The following is a 17614-nucleotide window of genomic DNA, read 5'->3' as shown; positions in this document are numbered from 1 at the left end:
TGTTATCTTGAACAAGTCATTTAGGCCCAATCCTCAACGGTGTGTAGGCTCCTCCCTCCCTCAAGGCTCTGGACTTTAATCTCCACCTTAGTTCTTCCCCTATGAATGGGGATTATTCTTGGATGAGTGCATTATACAACAGGGCCCTAATGTCAATGGAGCCTTCAGATGCTACATAATACAACCAATAATAGGGTCTGGAGAAAGGGACGCTCTTGCTGAAAATAGTTATTTCCACAATGCTACAGCAGAAGGGTGGGGAGAGGGCCCCTCCTGCCGCAAGGCACGCAGAGGACGGAAATGCCTTCATGTGAGAAGAGTGGGTGGTCTTTCCCCATCTGCTAGTGCCAGAAATGAGCCCTGAGCAAGGCTCCCCCAAACCTAGGGGAGAGGAATGCCTCAATTGACCCAGAATGAGGCAAATGTTGTAAAATGAACCATCTGGCCACTGCCTTAGGAGTCTGGTGTGAGGCTGTAGGTTGACTCCTCACTGGAGCTTGTCCCAAGTATGTGCAGGTGTATTGCTACTACCTGTTCAGTCTGCTGTACCCATTGTTGTCCCCAAACAGGAGGAGATCTGACCCTACCCAGGCACTGAAACATCAACATGCTCCTCTTTTTCCAGCTGGGCCGAGGATAGCCACTCTTTCATGGGTGGCAGGTATGTTAGGTGGAGGAAGGCACTGCCTTCCCTAACCACCAGCCTGGCCCCACCCACACTCTGCCTACTGGGGCTGCATGTCCTCTTCTCTCCCTGTGCTCCAGGAGCCTCTGTCTGTGTGGAGCCTCATCTTCCTCTGATACTGAGGGGGGAGGGCCTGGGCAGAAGGGGTGGGAGTGTGGGGGCAGGGGAGGGCTTGCCTCCCTGAGCCTTTACCTTCACCCACCACCCATGCACACTCCCCTTCTCCATTTCATGGTCACTTCTGCTCCGGCTCTACACTCAAACACCCTCCCAGAGTGCACTTTGCCGTCTCTATACTCTTGCCCCATCCCTTGCTCTCCTTCCAACAGAGTACAGATCAAGCAGAGAGAGGTTCTTTTCCTCTTGCCCCATACACACTGATTCCAATAGGCTGAACAGGAAGGGGACTCTCCCTGATTCAGGAAAAGGGGTGGGTGGGTGTGGAAGCTGGCTCCCTGAAGCCAGGAAGAGGACAAGGTGCTCTGCTTCAGCTCCCCTTCCCCAACACACTCTAAGAGCAGTTTTCTCTCTAACACCTGCCACACATACTTAAAATCTGCCTCTTCCTTCCTCGTCATCACCTCTTTCTTCCATTTTATAGCCCCTTTCTCATAACCTCAGGTCAACTGTAATATGAACTTATTCTCCTCTTTACTGGGAAGAGGGTGCCTCTGTTTTGATTGAGGTGAATATTTATGTATGAGGGGGCTGCCCCATAGATATAGCTGCAAAGAAATCCCCCTTCCCCTCCCCCCACACTCCTCTACAAACAAAAGAATATGAGCCTTGAAAGTGTGGCACATCTAGTCCTCTCATTTACTAATTTCAGCGGGGTAGTGGTGTTAGTCTGAATCTGCAAAAGTGACGAGGAGTCCTGTGGCACCTCATAGACTAACAGATTTATTGGAGCATAAGCTTTTGTGGGATAAGACCCACAAAGATTCCACTACATGCATCTAAGTGGGTCATATCCCACGAAAGCTTATACTCCAAGAAATCTGTTAGTCTATGAGGTGCCACAGGATTCCTTGTCATTTACTATTGCTTCCTGAGTTGGACAAGAGTTTTCCTTTGTTCCAGTTCCTTATATAGAGGCATATCCTAATTCTGAGATATTTAGGCTAACCCGTATGGGAAAATAATGGAGGGATGAGGCAACCTACCAGTCTGACATGGCTTCTAGTCTGCCATGTAGAAATCTCATTAGTGAATGTGTCTCAAACAAAAAAGTATATTTCCTGCTGGAGCCTCTAGAAGGGCACAACCTCTGGCTGGGCACTATTTTGCCATGTGATGCAAAGGGGGATGGTGCTGTAACTTGTGTGTATGACACCCCCGCTCAAGCATTCCAAAATCATTCTTTAGCTCCCCCCAAAACCAGGCATGCCTCTTAAAAATCATGAAATTGTATTTTGCTTGCTTGGTCTTCTGGTGTTTAGCCTTTAGGGCACACTTGCATTAACTCTTCAAGGTTTTCTGAGTAACCAAGAAAGCTAGAAGATTACCTCTATTTATTTCTAAATGAAAGGTGAGAGTCTCATGGAATCCTATGATTCCAGGAGTTGGGGCTTTAAGAAAAACATCAAATAGCACAATAACATACAGGAAGTTGTTGGCCATTAGCCTGAGAAGGGGGTAATTACAGCAGGACCTCCTGACCCAAAAATGTGTGGGGAGTGACAATCCCTTGGAGAAGCACAGCTACTGTGGAAGATAGAGGTAACTAGCATTGTAAAAATTATTTCTCTGTAATCTTTGGGAGACTTGGCAGCTCTGTTCTTGTCTCATCCAAGTGGTGGTGGGAAGGAGGTTAGTGAACAGATAAACACAGTTGTCTTTTAAAACCACAAAAAATACCCATCAATTTTAGGGTCCTCAGGCTCATGACTTTTTAAGCTCCTGCACATAGGAGCATATGGGTTTTTATCAGGGTTCAGAAACTCTTCTGAAATGCTGAATAGGGTGATGCCCATTGATGGCAGTTTGTGTTAAAAATCTCAGCCTAAATCAGTGGTTTTCAAACTATGGGTCATACTGGGTGGTGGAATACCAAGCCCTGGGTCATTTTGCTGTAAGGTAACCAGAGGAGGTAGACTAAGGCAGGCTTCCTGCCTCTCCCAGCACTGAGGACCACGTTGCGGCCAGGAACAGTTTGGGCACAGGAGTCAAAGAAATCAAGTGGGGATGGGGAGCAGGGCATAGAGCCCCTTGCACACCTCCACCTAGGAGCTGGACCTGCTGCTGGCCACTTCCAGGGCACAGTGCATACCATCATGCCAGGACAGGCAGGAAACCTGCCTTAGCATGACCGCTGCATGGAATCCACCAGAATTAAGCCCTTGTCCAAGTCCAGAGCCCCCTCCTGCATCCTTCAGCCCTGCCCTAGAGCCTGCACTCTAGTCAAAAGAAGTAATTGTGGTGGGTGATGGGCACCAGGGCCCGACGGAGGCATGGGTGAGCTGGGCAGCTGCCCGGGGCGCCAACCGATGACGGGTGCCTGATGGCAGCTGTAAGGGGCACATGGCATCCCTTACAGCTGCCATCAGGTGTTGCGCGCGCCTGGCTCCCGTAGCACCCTTCCCCCCATGGCTGCAGGTCCCTGCACGGCCCAGCGCACGCGCAAGGCAGGGCCGGGCTGGGCAGCTCGTGCGGCCTGGGGGCAGGCCCCGGGCTGTGCGCCAGCAGCCGTAGCGGGCATGCGCATGCGCCGTGCGTCCGGGGGCAGGCCTGCGCACCCTAGGGGGGCAGGCCTGTGCCACACAGGTGGGCCCGCGCGTGCGCCGTGCGCCATGGGGCAGCGCCGCACTCCTGGGCCAAGGGCGCCAAAAGGGCTCGAGCCAGCCCTGATGGGCACTGACAATTTTCTTCAACTGGTTCATGAGACAGAAGTTTGAAAGCCACTGGCCTAAATGTTCCCCCTCTTTATCTTGTCCTGCCCCCTTCAATCTCTCCCTCTCCCCCAGATGTTTGGAAAGTTAAGTCTGAGCCCAAAGGCGCCACTGAGGAATGTGGCAGGAAAGTGTGGGGAGGTAAGTACCTACATGCATCTGTACGCAACACAATCCAAAACAAATATTTCATTGTACACCTGATTTTTCTTGAGCTTTCTAAGTGGCTCATAACTTCCAGAGCCCAGCTGGCCTTGGCTTTTCTCCTTGAGTAAAAAATCAAACCGACTCAGTTTCAACCAATCCAAACAGAACCAGGGTGTGGGGCTGTCGGTCTGGGGAGCCACGGGGCTGCGGGCAGTGTTGTAGGCGGCCCAGGCGGGGGAGGTTATAGCGTTTATTGGACCAATTCTCCGGTTTACTCAGGGCGCCCCTTTGCCCGCTAGGCGTCTCCGGGTGAGCGGCGAGGCGGCTTCGCGCTGGTTCAAACCGTGTGGCGCAGCAGCTGCGGGAGCGGGCACTGGGAGGGGTCTGTAGCCGCGGCTGCAGAGCGCAGGGCTCGCTGCCTGTTTCCACTGCCGCAGGAGGGGCGGACTCGCTCGCCTGCTACCGTCGCGTGGGGCTCGGCGCGCCGGGAGAAGGTAAAGGGAGGCGCTCGGGGGCTCTGCCCGCCCGGCAGCAGCGCCCAATGGTCACAGCAGGACGCGGGGAGGGGGAGCGCGGCGCACCTGAAACAGCAGCAGGGAGAACAAAGGCAGCGCTCTGCCTGCAGCCTGCTCGTCCGGCGGCCGGGTGGTGCTGGGGACTGGACGCTCCCGGGCGCGGCCCCTAGGCTAGCGGGGGTGGGGGGAGAGCAGCGCCTTCCCCTGCCTGCTTCCTTGCCGCCCCAGATGCGCCTTGTTTACATAGGGCGGCTCAACTCTTCCCGCAGAGTCCTCGCCTCGCAAAGTGTCTGGGCTCCCTGCTTGCAGGGCGGTTTCCATTTGCACCTGAAACCGGGACGGTCCCAAGCTGGGGGGCGGCGCAAAAACAACGTTTTACACCCCCCCCCCCCCCCCCTCCTCCAGCACTTTGGGAAGGAGCAGCCAGTGACAGGAGAGTGTCCCCCTCCCCAAGAGCGGAACAAATCCCAGCTCCCTGGGGCAGTGCCCTGGCCTCCGCTTGAAGGCCACGAATTTCCATGCGGCCGAGATGGCCCGTGAGAATACTCTCCCCCTTCAGTGTATCTAGTACAGTCTGAGGCTTAAAGCGACTCAGGGGCTTGTCCAAGAGGGTATATGCTGTCTGGGATCCGCTGGAGCGCTGTGTTCACAAGTCATTGCTCCTCCCCACTGGGAGTCCTGGTTCTGCAATTAAGTTTGTTGCACTTTCTTATAACAGGACTATGTAACATGACTTCCTCTGATGCTAGGAAATCTGCAGAGGCTGTTTATAGCACAGGATTCTGGATAGTCTCTTAACTTTGTTGAGTAAAGCTTCTCCTCCCCCCCCCCATCTGCTTTGTTCAAGGCTACCCTTCTGTATAAATAAGTTTTGGCCTTTTGGGTTAAATATTAATTGGTGAAATCTTTGGAAGGTGGGAGAGAGAGAGGCAGGCCAGAGAGCACATTTACTAGGAAATCCACTCAAGTGTTGTTCTCCATGTGTTGCTGTTTTGCGTCTCCGTTTTCCCTGCCTCCCAGTTTGAAAGTGATTGGAGCTGTGTGACTGTAGCACCACATGCAGAGCATTCGCCAGCAGCCTTTGCTTCATGGCATCGAGTGGAAAGGCTAGATCGCCATTAGGGTGTCGTGATCAAAGAAACCCTTGAGAATGAATCCACCCCTTTGCAACAGCTTGTTGGTAGTGAGGAGCATATTTAACAGAGAAATCCTCTGGATGCCCCATTAAAAACCTTGTCACTTATCTTATCTTCTCCTCCTCACCCCATCTGCTTTCTTGCCCTGGGGTTTCACAAAGTGCTAGCCTTTCCTATGGATCAAGGGTTTGGATAAAGGTTTCCGAGGTGGCAGCCATTTTGCTGAAAAGTTATTTCCTACAAGCCAGCCATTTGGGATCCCTGGGTGGTTTTTGCAGTCCATGATGGGTTTACAATGGTTTAGGTTCTGATGGAGGCTTCTAGCGTGACAGTCTCGTTAACATGCAGGCCAAAGGTTCTCTCCGTTGGTTAACTCAACATGAAGATGGAACAGAAAGGTCTTCCCCCATCACTAAAAATGGTTGTTCTGAAGAGGCTCGGAAAAGCCGCTTCTGAGTTAAAACCTCAGCTTCTGGGTATTAGTTTGCTGTGAAGATAGGAAGACCATACCTGTCCCAGAGGGGTTTTTACAACCCCAAGCACTTAGTTTGCCTTTGGGCCTAGGGATGTAAAAAAGAATTTAAATAGTTAACTGGCTAAATGGCTAAAATTTTAACATTTAACTGGTTTCTCCGCCTGTCCGTTGCTCTGATACGGCTGGGGTGGGGGGAGTGGTCCTGAGGCCTGCCAAGACTGGTAAGAATTGGAGCTGGCCAGGGCCAGAAAATCACCTGCCTGCTCTGTGTGGCTGAGGCCAGGACATCACTGGGACGTGGCTGGAACACCAGAGTCCCACTGGGATGCAGCCAGGGTCAGGATGCTCCTGGGGCCGGGATGCTATGCTGAGTCGGAGCAGCTGGGGTACTGACAGCCACCTCCATGCCGGCAGGCTCCCCACAGCTGATGTAGACGCATCTCTGCCTACCCTCCCCTCATAGTAGGCTGGATTAAGCCAGGGCTGCTCCAGCCTGCTGTGGTTCATTGTGAAACTGGTTATGCAATGAGCATTCCGGTAAACCTAATGCTTACCAGGTAACCAGTTAACCTTTAACATCCCTACTTTGGGCTTCCGTAATGCTGCTGTTGTGATCCTGCCTCTTGTCATACACTAGGAAGAGTGGAGTTCAGGGAGAAACAGGTGCAACCTTTGTGTTCCATGGCTGATCTGTTACTCGGTCTAACAAAGGTAGTAAGTTTTCTTGGACTTTAATCTGTGTTTTAGGTAACACAGGCTGCCAAATGTCACATCTGTGTTTGTACATTGCCTAGCTCAACGGGACTGCATTGTTGGGTGGCAGTTTTAGACACTACTGGGAGAAACATGATTAACAAACCTAGTGCCTCCGGCAGTAAAGGGAATTGTTTGTTTCTATTCTGGGAGTGAATGTTACTGAGCCCAACTGTGATGACAGACAACTCTGTGACCAGAAGAGATAAGTTGCTTTTTGAGATCTGCAGCTTCTGACCCATAAAGCCCCTCTTACACTACATTTTCCCTCAGCGGTTTCAATGCTCTTTACTGCCTGACCCGAACCTGTTGTGCATTATTTGCGGCAGCTTGCTAAACAGCTTCTGTTCTCTAGCTGGCTGCTTTACGGTTCTGGCTCCAGTAGTCCATGTCTTCCTGTGTTTTACATCTTTAAAGGCAATAGTCCAAAAGTGCCTATTTAGATCAGTATTCCAGAGACTTCCCACTCTCTCCCGTGATTTGGTACAAGAGTCTTGCAGCCCTGCAGTAATTTTGAGAGAAGTTTTGAGACGTTTTCTATTGAGTTCTGCATTCTCTCACTGCTGCTCTCCTGAGTTCAGTTGCATCCCCCAGCCCTCTTTGCCAGCTTCTGGGTGGGCAGCAAGATGTCCCTTTCCCTAGGTATCGAGAGTTTCCTCAGACAGTGAGTAGGGGTTTCATAAGTGCTTCTCCAATAGGTGGTTTTATCTCTGTGCATCTGGTATAGAGGGAGCAGAGCACTGATTAGGGAGCTCATCCTAACAGGAAAATTGGCTTGAGTGCACCCTGCCCTGGAGGCTTTTGGGGATGAAAGTAACCATCTTGTGGGCATCTTGTGCTGAGCGTTTGTATGGCACTTGCCATCCTCAAAGCACTCTGCAAACATGTAAGCCTTCTGATGTTCCTGCCAGTTAGGGAAGTATTGTTTCAGTTTTATGGATAAGGAAACTGAGGCACATGAAGTAACATGCCTAACGCTGCTGCAAAGTCAGTCTTAGAGCTACGGCGAGAACAACTCAATGACTGTTTTCTAGAGCTGAGCTCGGGGCACATCTCTGACATCAGTATCATGGAAAATAAGAGGGGGAAGCACTCAGAGAAAGGCCCTGTGCGGTGGCAGGGGGTGGTTGTGTTGCAGTCTCATGAAACCAGTCTTTTTCACTCAGAGTGCAGCGTGAGACTGTGCAGGGAGAACTGGGCCTATCTGTTCTTGCTGATCAAATACAGTAGCTGTGGTGATGACTTTTGCTCTAGGACAGTCTCAGTGTTAATCTGTAGCTGCAAAACCAAAGAAGAGTCCCATGGCACCTTAGAGTAGAGATGTGAAAGTTTAACCGGTAAGCATCACCCTAACCCTTAACTAGAACCCGTACACATCACCAATTAACCGGTGGGGGCTTGAGCAGCTGCCACAGGCAAGGAGCTACTCCAGTCCTTTGGTGCCTGCTGCAAACGAACAGTTCTGACAGGCAGAGGGGACCACTCCAGCCCAGCGGCAGGCTGAAGTGGCCCCCACCACTCTTTTAATTGGTTAACTGGGTAACCAATTAAACGGGATTTTACATCCCTACATTAGAGAGTAACAGATTTATTAGGACATAAGTTTTCATGGGTAACATCCACTTCATCAGATGAATTGGAGTGAAAGCAGGGGTATATACAAGGAAGAAGTTGCTTGTATTAATGAAGTGAGGGTGGAGGCGGATCAGTCACAGCAGTTGATGTGGAGATGTGAATATCCAGAGAGGGGAAATTGTCTTTGTAATGTGTTACCCAGTTAAGATCCTTATTCAGTCCTAAGCTGATAGTGTTGCATTTGCGAATGAATTCCAGTTCAGCTGTCTCCTACAAAAATTGGTTACAAAGGAAAGGCTGTTTTCAAACCCGTTATTGAATATCAAAGCAGGTTAAAATGTTTCCCTGCAGATTTATGTGTGTGGCCATTTCTGACCAAGCCTAATAAATGGAGCAACTCCTACTTTACAGCATGGCCATGCTTTCCCTCTGCCCCTGTCCATGCCCTTTTGGGAGGCTAGTGTCTGTGTGTACATGGCCATCCTGGATGGAGACTTGCAAACTTCTCTATTAGGGGAAATGCCCTCCCGTGGTGCCCAGAGCTGGGGTTCACTCACGTAGATCGAGGGAGAGAAGGGGATGGAAAACTGCAGCCTGAGAATGAAGTTCCTCAGCAGAGGTGCCTATACAGTCATAAGTCCATGTAGCAATAAGGGAGGTCATATCCAGCCCCATTTACCAGTGTCAGGGCTCTCTTAAGAGTATACATGACAGTAAGTTCTCATTTCCTGCTTCATCCTGGTGCCAAAGTCTGCCAGTATCCTGCTCTACCAGCATGTTCATGATCTCAGCACGTTGATAACCGAAACCCCCTCACGTTAGTCAGTCGTGTTAACCACGTGTCCTGGCTGCTGCATAATGAATCACTGCCCAGCAAAGGAATGGCAGCAAGGCTGTGATTATTAAAAACCTTGTGGTACTTTATGCAAGAGTCAGGGTCTTCACGTAGGTGTCACAGCCACATGGCAACTTGACTAGCTCCGTCCTCAGTACTTCCCCTTGCCGGTTTAGGTGATGGGATTCTTCCCTTTCTGCTGTAAACTGTTGTGCAAGGTTGCTCCTGGGCTTTGCTCCAGAAATGGCTACATTTCAGCCCTTGGTGAAATAATCCCTTTAGGTGACTGAAAAAGCTGTTGGGCCTTGGAGGCATATAATAAAATGTAGCTGTTGCCTTCTGCTTCAGGGCACACGCCAGCCACTACCCACATGAGCTAAGGTTATTCCACTCTTGCATCTTCCTCTGATGCCACTGGTACTGTCCAGCATAGGCTCTGGGGCTGGAACATCCGTGGTGGGGGAGGGGAAATAGTGGGTCAGCTGTGGAAGGAAGTGGCAGGAGGCAGGGCCTTGGGGGTACGGGTAGAATGAAGGCGAGGCCTTGGGGTGGTGCACTCCCAGGAAAAGGAAAAGTCGGAAGCTATACTGGCTGATATTGGAGATGGGATACTAGACCAACTGGCCCATTAATTTTCATCCTGCAGGGCAGTGCTGGGGTAAGATGGTTTGTCTCTGGAGGCTAATAATACAGAGCAGAGTCCCTGAGGCACCCACCCATGCTACTGTCAGTTGTGGGCAGCTGCACCTCGGCCACGGAGGCCAAGGTGTTAATGAAAGGGACATACACACCTAACCAAATTTTGCCAATCTAGATTGCACTGGCAGCAAGTCACCGAGTCGTTTTTCCCATCCCGAGGGGGATGCATGTGAGGGGAGGGGCACAGTGAGGCTATGTCTAGACTACAGACAAAGAACACGCCTGCTTTTCCAGAAAAAAATTCAGAAAAGCAGACACATTTTTTTCGGCATCCCTGTAAACCTCATTGTATGAGGAAGAAGGGTTGTTCTGAAAGAGGCTTTTTTCCCCCCGACATTTGGCTCAGTGTAGATGGGCCAACTGTCGGAAAAGCCTCTTTCAGAAGAAGAGTGGAAAAAGATATGCAAGTTGCAGTTTGCGTATCTTTTTCCGATAGCACTTTGTAGTCTAGACACAGCCTCAGAGAAGAGATAAGCAGGCTTAAGAAGGGAATGAGAAATACAGCAAGTGCAGGAGCAGAGGGGGTGCCAGCCAGACCTGTGGGTTGGTCTTGGCAACAGTATCTATGATCTGTTGGAACAAACAGAGCTGAAAGCTGGGAACAAAGCAGCTGCTTGGCATTTGATGCTGCTTCTTTGTAAGCTGGTGCTGGAGCCTAATGTTAAAGGGAAACATCTACCTTTGGTTTCTTTCCACCTCCTCTCCTGGATGTGTAAATTTTTTTTTTAACCTTTCTCATGTCTCCCCCCCCCCCCCCCGGGGGGGGGGGAAGGGGCAGATAAACAGTACAAGCTTGAGTGTAGAGAGTTTGTGCTGAAGGAAAAAAAGGGCATCGGAAGAGATGTTGCCAGGAAGACTCACACTAGCATCGACCTCTTTTGTGAAAATGTATGTGGTTGAAATTACATCTGCAGCACCCCCGCCCAACTGAGTCTTTGCAGGAGCTGAGTGGGCAGGGAAGAAAAGAACTAGAAACTTTATCAATAATGTATTGAAAATCTGAGTCTGGCAGACGGGCAAGGCGAGTGAGGTGTATGTCAGTCAGCTATACTAAGAGTTCTGCTACATTGCAGTGCCATGCTCCTTGTCTGTATCTGAAGCCTGGTTTAGGTTGCACTGAATGATACTGAGCCACAGAAATCGGGGGTTCTTTATGCAGAGTTAGGATGCTTTTCCTGTGGCAGAGGATCAGAGCTGTTTATAGGTTGATCAGCATCTTCTCTGAAAATTCGCTTCTGGTAAAGGTTTGTAATAAAAGACCCCCTGTAAATGTCAGGATTTAAGCTGCTGGGAGATTCATTCAGAACCAAACCATCTCAATGTACAACACAAAAACCTGCAGAAGGGGGACTGGCTTGATGTTGAGTTCTGAAGTCTTTAGACCTCTGGTTCAGATCCAGTCCAGGTTGCATTATCGGATCCCTTATTGGTACTCAGCAATTAGCAAGGAGGCTGACCACCCTTCTTAAAGCTGGGGTGATCTCTCCTCATGCTGATCACATTGATGCAAGCTGGGAGAAGCAATCTGACGCTGTTGCTTATATTGTACCTGTGAGTCAGGGGCTCAGGAAATCTGGGTTCAATTTCTGTCTCTGCCACTGACTTCTTGTGTCACCTTGGGTGAGTTACTTAACTTCTGTGCCTCAGATTCTTGTCTGGAAAATGAGGATAATGATATTCCTGTCTTGTCCATTCATATTGAAAGCTCTCCAGGGCAGGGACTGTCCCTTACTCTGTGTACACACAACATCTAGCACAGTGGCTCTCTGAGCTCAGTTACCATGCTCAAATGTTAAGAAACTATCAATTTAGTACATTTTATCCACACCCGATGCACTGAAAATAGTGGAGCAGGAGGAGCTGAAGAAAGGAATTTCTGGTGACTTTTAAAAAATTGTGTGGTGAGTGGATGTGTGTGTGTGTGTTTTGTTGTTGTTGTGTTTTAAACATGGCTGATTAATGACCCTAAAACTCTGTGGCCTTCATGCATGCAGAGCTATGTTACATGAGGTGCTTTTGTCTCCACTAAAGGGAATGCAAGGGCAGAAGAAATACAGTGGAAGAAAGACTTCAGCAGACTCTCCGTGCTGGGTAGAACCAGGCGATGCAAACAAAATCATGCCAGCATTTTGGACATGCTGTCCAGCAAGCAGCATAGTTCAGGTGCCAGGAGCTGTGGGAGTGACTCATGGGTTGTGAATTTCTGTGTCTTGCATTAGCCTCAGTGGAATCTGTAAGGCAGGGGTGGGGAACCTCAGTCCCTGTGGTTGGATGCAGCCCCTGGCTTGCTTGGATCCAGCCACTGAGACTTATCCCCCACCTCTCTTCCCCCCCCCCCCCCCCAGCATTGGGGAGCCCGCACTGGCACTCCAGACCCCCTGGCCCACAATAGGACTTTGCCTCTGTTTGTTTGTTTGTTTGTTTATTTTGGCTAGAAGTCTGCACAGTGCCCTGGATCTGCTGAGAACCATCCCCTGAACTCTCTCCCCTCTCCCTCCCCCCCCCCCCCCCCCCCCCGGATGTCAAGGGAGCTGTGTGTGCAGGGGCAGAGCAGTGGCAGTGCTCGTAGACTTCACAGCATGCGGGAGGTGCTGTAGAGGGAACTGATTGCGTAGTAGGCCGAGGTGCCACAAACACTCTGCCAGTGTTGTCTTTAAAAAAAACCCAAGCTCCTGTTTGGGATTCCCACCCTCTCTCTCTCTCTCCCACTTTGGTTCTCTGTCTTTTAATTGAATTGCATAACTACGGGGAAGCATTTGGCTTTGTATTTGCATGTTCCACCGCAGTGGCTGTAAATCAAGCTCTGGAGCAGGAAGGGATGAACTCAAAGGGCCATTGAAATGCAGCCTACAGAGCCTAGACTAAGGCTGTGTTTTGGGTTCTGTAGCCTCCATGCCACCAGTTGGCATTCTGGGCTCCGTGGACCCTTCCCATAGGTTGGGGGAAGGTCCTTTAGTTGTGGGCGGGCTTATGCCCACCCACCTCCCGGAATCCAATAGGGCTACCGTGATTTAGCATATATAACCCGCGTCTGTGTATAACCTGCACTCTTGTATTACCTGCGGTTTTTCCTGTGGGGAAAAAAAAGATGATTAGATTACCCGTGCATGGGTATAACCCACAGAGACATCCCGCTGACAGCGAGCCGGCTGGCCTGTGGGAGGAGAGCCATGCTCGTGCCCAGGACCACCCTCTGGGTGGGGAGAATGGAGAGCGCAGCTGGATGCTTGTCAGACCATGCAATCGGCACCCCCACCTCCAAACCCCTCAATGATATTGCGCCACTATTTGGTGCCCCATTTAACTTGGCACCCTAGGCGACCGCCTAGTTCGCCTATATGGACGGGCCGCCCCTGAGCGGCGCTAACCCAGTTCTAACGGGGTTGAGCAGAGCCGCTTAGGGGAACTAATGCTCTTGGAGTAAAAATCAATTTATATAAGACGTGGACATGTATACCCCACGGGGGGGGAGGGGAAGGGGAGGGCGGAGTTTGTAAGAACATGTATAACCTGCGGGTTATATACGCTAATTTACAGTACTTTATATAGTCTTCTGTTCTGAACCTGTCACACATCCTCACCCCCCTCCTCATCGCCCTGGGATTGGGCAGCTTGGGTTGTCATGCAATATACTTGTGACAGACCATCTGCGTCGCCATGGCGGCTTCCAGCCCAGTGTTGTATGGAGAATTGGAGGAGTTGTAGGGACAAAGACCATCTGGTTACTCTTGTGTTCTTTTCTTTTTTGTGCTGCATCCACTGAAGGGGTGCATGGTGGGTCACAAGAGTAAATTGTCGACCAGCCACCTTGTAATTCCGGGAAGGCCACACGGAGGTGTGCAAAGGAGTTTAGAAACCTCATCCCCTTAGGGGGTAACATCTGTTTGTGTCTTCTCCCACCCTTTGGTCTTGTCTGCACTGAGGATTTGTGAACCACTGAGGCAGCTGCACCAGCACAAACCCCCAGCTTCCCGTGTCTATTGTAGGGACTTGTGTGGGTGCAGCTGTTCCAGGTGGCTGAAATCAGGCCACACTCACATTGTAGATAAGGCCCTTTCTCTGTTTGGGGAGAAGAAACCATTAGGCTGCTTTGCCTTGAGCCTGTGGCTGCTCTGGGAGCCAAGCGTTGGCCAACCCACAGGAAAGCTGCTGCTGGAGAAGGGTGTGGTGCTCCCACTACTTACCCCCCAGATGCAAGTTCTGTGACATGTAGCAAAAGCTGCTTCACTCCACTAGCCATACCTGTGGGATTGCCCGCACTAGGAGTTACACTGGTGTAACTCTATCAGTGTAACAGCACCGGTATAATTGTACCTGTGCAACTGGTGACATTGTCCCATATGGACAAGCCCTGAGAGGGTTAAACATCTATGGCCAAAGGGAGTCAGCGCACAGCCCATGGCTATTAATATCACAGCAAAGTTCTATCCATTCATCTCCCCTTGGGCCAGTCTGTATGCATGTTCTTTGTACCTCCCTGTTCAGATTCTTTCCTTCTCTGTGTCTGGGCTGAGATCATTAGAGTCTGGGTTGGTTGCAGAAGCTTTGTAGCCAGATGAAGTTTAGATTTCAATCTACCTTTGTGGAAGAGACTGGTGGTCTGTTTTGTTTGTTTTCATGAGCCTCATTTTTCAGATGTCCAACTTAAGCTGTCTTAAAAGGACTTGACTTTCAGAAAGAGCTGAACACCTGCCTTCCAAAGAACAGACCCTCTAAAATAATCGCATGTTGAACACCCAAAAATGCAGCATCCCCCTCCACCCCCAAAATCACTAGTCACTTCTGAACATGTTGGCTACATATCTCTTGAATTCTTGCTATTTCTCTTAAAAATGGAGGACAAGAAAGATCCTATTTTTAGTGCTGAGATTCTAAAGACTGAATTTGAAAATCCCAGCTCTGTTTGTCTCCCCCAAACCCACTGATGCCATGGGGAGGAGCTGGGAACCAGACGGTGAGCCAGTGTTACCCTGGACCATTGTCATATTGGCATCTTCTGTTTGAGCTCTGCTGGATTTTAATGAGCAGTAGCAGAAGGCAGAGCCATCTGCAAGAGCGGAACCGTTGGAACAAAATACCAGGCATGTGCTGGATTCTCCCAATCTCAATGTGGAAGATTATGTTTTAGTCAAACTGGTTATTGGGCTCCAGAGAGAAAGTGACTAAGTGAAATCATTTGGTTTTCAGGCATACAAGAGGGCAGACTTGATCAGTGGTTTTCAACCTGTGGTCCCTGGAACTGAAGATTTCCAAGGGACCCAGACCTCTTGCTGAAATTATTTAGGGTTCCACAAATGAAATTGTTTAGGGGTCTACTGGACTAGATGATCTAAGGGTTCCTTCTGGCCTTAAACTATATCGGGGGGGGGGGTATAGAGGGAGGGAACCCCAAATTGCTTTTATACTTGATTTGTGATGCGGCTAGCTCATTATTTCTGGGGTAACGAGATGGAAGGACAGGGCCAGCCCCATGTTGGCTAGCTGCAGAAATCCAGTCCCGCTGTAATCAGCGTGCCGAAGAAACACCGTGTTGGAATGCAGTGTAACTCTCCACAACAGATCAGTGTGTTAATGCTCAATAAGGGCAGTGATTTGCTGAGAGGGATTCAGAGTCCACTCTTTACCGAAGTCCAAAGCATATAAGTGCATCCATGACACGGATGTATCCGTAGAGTTAAAGCAGCACAAAGTGGAAAGTTGACAGTTCCTTAAGGACGGAGCGGTCACTGGCTCCTATAGGGACTGTGGTGTATGAGTGGGGGCAGAGAAGGGAGTATGGCATCTTTCAGAGGAAGGTGACTTCGAGCTTGTTTGAGTGTGCTTCTCCCCCCCCCCCCCCCCCAGCCTCCTAACACTGGCACTCAGCCTGTAATTGCCTTGAAACATCCCAGGCCTTCCCTTTATTTATTCACATGCTGATTCTTCCCTGTGATGTTTGTAGGCTACTCTGCAAACAGCTGAGTAAACGGTTTGTCTGGATCCATTAAAGTTTGCTGCAAAAGAGGGAGGGAGGGAGGAAGAGAGGGAAGGGACACTTATTTCTAGCAACTGGTGGTGTTAATTTTGGTTCTAAGGAGGATTATTTTAGAGGTAGCCCAGTACAGAGTTTGCTGCACTAACACATGGTTGTTGCTACAGTAGCGGAGAGACAGGGACTCCCACTGACTGGTTTTGCTTCAGGAAATGCACTATCATTTAATTTGCCCTTGAGAAGGCTCAATATTTGATCTTTTAATAAATGATCTCAACTGTGGTAAAGAGAGAGCTACTCAAAGCCTTAATAATAGCTAGAGAATGGAGCCCCTAGAGAAATGGAAACCAGAGCAACACAGAAATAGTAGGTGAAAAAGCTCTTGGCTCATGAAGGCTCTGTCTGTGCCAGTGATGGGCAACCTAGGCTAGTGAGGGACTCCGTGAGTGGCCCTGCTTCATCTCAGTGGGCTGCAAGATTGTGGTAACCAAGACGGTCTCCAGGGAGAGGGTAGTTTTGCAAACTGCGCTTGCGTACCTAGAATTTGCAGGGGGTGCCCATTGAACTGTAGCAGCACTTTGATTGGACATAGGGGAGTGCACGGCTCTCACAGTCAATGTGTTCAGTCAGCATTAGGGATGTAAATAGAGACCAAAACAGTTAACCGGTTAAATGATATAGCTTAACTGGTTAACTGTTGGTGGGGGGCAGGGCAACAAGAATGAGGGGTCTTATTGGAACTACAGGCAAGATTCTGGGTTCACTACGGCTGCTGTGATAGGGCCGCTGGATCTATGTCTGCTGGGGCTGAGGCTGCTGTGATAGGGCTGCTCTGGCCCAGCCGTGTCGTGGTTGCAGACAGGTAGGACTGTTTGGCCCCCCATGCTGGAGGCTGTTCTGGCCTGCACCCTGCCAGCTGGGCCACTATGGGTAGGGGGGACTGCTCCAATTGGCCGGGCCCTCTAGTTAACTGGATACCAGGTAAGCATGCCGTAAGGCATATGTAACCATTGAACTGTTTCACTTTGAATATCCCTAATAAGCATGCCTCTCCCTTCATGTGTGTGTAACTTTTCAGGTGTGTGTAACTTTTGTAATCCCAGTAAGAAAAAAGCTACACAAACAAAAACCAGCAGACTCTGGCAACCGGTGAGAAGGGGTGAACAAAATGACTCTTGGCCAGATGTAGAACCCCGATGGGCCGCAGGCTGCCCGCTGCTGATGTACGCGATCGTTTTTAGAAGAGCTTGTCGCTGGTTAGGGACATGGTTGATTCTAAACATGCCCACCCATGTTCCCGTACCACATAGCTAATGCTGAAACAGTAACCATATGCCATCCTCGTCAGCAACAGTGGCTGTCATGAGGCTGTCATCCTGTAATCCCAGTCATGGCACTGCTTAGCTCTGTAAAGGAGAACTGCTGATGGTCTCTGTGTAACCAGGTTGGCTGATCCTCCTTACCCCACTGCACCTTCAGGAGGAAAATCCCACAATGCGCAGCTGTATACATAGGTATTTTGGATGCTCAGTTTCCTGTGGATGTGCGATGAGCTACTTGCTCTGCTGTTTCCAGGGATGTCGTATGTACAGTGTCGTTGGATCCCGTTTGGTCCCAGGATATCAGAGAGACAAGGTGGGTGAGGGAATATGTTTTATTGGGACCAACTTCAGTTGGTGAGAGAAACAAGCTTCTCTCAAATGAACTCCGTGGAGTTAATTGGCATCAGGACTGAATTAAATGGCACCATGTGTCTGAAGTTATGGGATTTGTTACTCGAGTATCATTTATCAAATGTCATCTTCACTGTTTCATAAGCACTGTCTCACTTTGCAGAAGTGAATACTGGGACTAGCAGCAAGTGAGTGATCCATGCTATGGATTCAGAGGTGAACCAAGACTTTCACGTGGCATATTCTTACTGCAGAGAGAGGG

General features: G+C 49.9%; 1 protein-coding gene across 1 annotated transcript in view; it reads left to right on the top strand.

The window, feature by feature from the left end:
- Nucleotides 1–4035: 4035 nt before the first annotated feature.
- Nucleotides 4036–17614, top strand: part of CD151 (CD151 molecule (Raph blood group)) — a 56854-nt gene continuing 43275 nt past the window's right edge. The window contains exon 1 of the mRNA XM_075928238.1: nucleotides 4036–4214. The gene's annotated coding sequence lies outside the window, so the exon portion shown is untranslated. The remainder of the gene's footprint in view (nucleotides 4215–17614) is intronic.

Source organism: Pelodiscus sinensis, chromosome 4, assembly GCF_049634645.1.
Source record: "Pelodiscus sinensis isolate JC-2024 chromosome 4, ASM4963464v1, whole genome shotgun sequence".
NCBI lineage: Eukaryota > Metazoa > Chordata > Testudines > Trionychidae > Pelodiscus > Pelodiscus sinensis.
The sequence above is the reverse complement of the archived record's forward strand: the minus strand, read 5'-3'. Positions and strand labels throughout refer to the sequence as shown.